This window comes from Arachis hypogaea, chromosome 15 (genome assembly GCF_003086295.3).
Source record: "Arachis hypogaea cultivar Tifrunner chromosome 15, arahy.Tifrunner.gnm2.J5K5, whole genome shotgun sequence".
Lineage (NCBI taxonomy): Eukaryota > Viridiplantae > Streptophyta > Magnoliopsida > Fabales > Fabaceae > Arachis > Arachis hypogaea.
Window position 1 is genome coordinate 57638794 of NC_092050.1, and position 1740 is coordinate 57640533.

A 1740-nucleotide genomic window follows, 5' to 3' on the forward strand; every position below is an offset into this window, starting at 1 on the left:
TTAATTATTTCAAAATCTTTTTTTATTATTTTCGAAAATTCTTCCTCCTTCTAACATTTTCTATTTAAAGGACTAACACTCCTCCTCAATGTGTAATTCAAACCCTATCCCTCTTGATAAGTTCGAATTCTCTCCTCTTTACCTCCTCCTTCCATTCATCTTTTTCTCTGACACCTCAAGGAATCTCTATATTGTGACATAGAGGTCTCTATACTTTCTTCTCCTCTCCTTCATATGAGCAGGAGCAAGGACAAAGGCATTCTTGTTGAAGCTGATCCTGAACCTGAAAGGACCTTGAAGAGAAAGCTAAGAGAAGCTAATGCACAATTCTCTGTAGAGGACCTAACAGAAATTTTCAAACAAGAAGAAGCCATGGCAGCCGAAAACAACAACAATGCCAACAATGCAAGGAAGGTGCTTGGTGACTTTACTGCACCGACTCCCGACTTTTATGGGAGAAGCATCTCAATCCCTGCCATTGGAGCAAACAATTTTGAGCTTAAGCCTCAATTAGTTTCTCTAATGCAACAGAATTGTAAGTTTCATGGACTTCCATTAGAAGATCCCCATCAGTTCTTAGCTAAATTTTTGCAAATCTGTGACACTGTTAAGACCAATGGGGTTGACCCTAAGGTCTACAGACTTATGCTCTTCCCTTTTGCTGTAAGAGACGGAGCTAGGACATGGCTGGACTCACAACCTAAAGAAAGCCTGAACTCTTGGGAAAAGCTAGTCAATGCCTTCTTGGCCAAATTCTTTCCACCTCAAAAATTGAGTAAGCTAAGAGTGGAAGTCCAGACCTTCAGACAGAAGGAAGGTGAATCCCTCTATGAAGCTTGGGAAAGATACAAGCAATTGATCAGAAGGTGTCCTTCTGACATGCTTTCTGAATGGAGCATCATAGGTATCTTCTATGATGGTCTGTCTGAACTGTCCAAGATGTCATTGGATAGCCCTGTTGGAGGATCTCTTCATCTGAAGAAGACACCTGCAGAAGCTCAAGAACGCATTGAAATGGTTGCAAATAACCAATTCATGTACACTTCTGAAAGGAACCCTGTGAATAATGGGACAAATCAGAAGAAAGGAGTTCTTGAGATTGATACTCTGAATGCCATATTGGCTCAGAACAAAATATTGACTCAGCAAGTCAATATGATTTCTCAGAGTCTGTCTGGCATGCAAGCAGCAATAGGCAGTACCAAAGAAGCTTCATCTAAAGAAGAAGCTTTTGATCCTGAGAATCCAGCAATGGAAGAGGTGAATTACATGGGAGAACCCTATGGAAACACCTATTATCCTTCATGGAGAAATCATCCAAATCTCTCATGGAAGGACCAACAGAGGCCTCAACAAGGCTTCAACAACAGTAATGGTGGAAGAAATAGGTTTAGCAATAGCAAGCCTTTTCCATCATCTTCTCAGCAACAGACAGAGAATTCTAAGCAGAGCCACTCTGACTTAGCAACCATAGTCTCTGATTTAATTAAGACCACTCAAAGTTTCATGACTGAAACAAGGTCCTCCATTAGAAATTTAGAGGCACAAGTGGGTCAGCTGAGTAAGAAAGTTACTGAACTCCCTCCTAGTACTCTCCCAAGCAATACAGAAGAGAATCCAAAAAGAGAGTGCAAGGCCATAACTTTAACCAACATAGCCGAATGTATAGAGGAGGGAAAGGCAGTGATTTCTACTGAGGAAGACCTCAATGAACGTCCACTGGCCTCCAAGGAGTTCCCT

General features: G+C 41.3%; 1 non-coding gene across 1 annotated transcript; it reads right to left on the bottom strand.

The window, feature by feature from the left end:
- Positions 1-777: 777 nt before the first annotated feature.
- LOC112753586 (small nucleolar RNA R71) lies at positions 778-885 on the bottom strand. The gene has a single exon (XR_003177967.1). It is a non-coding gene; the product is annotated as a small nucleolar RNA R71 (small nucleolar RNA).
- Positions 886-1740: the final 855 nt, after the last annotated feature.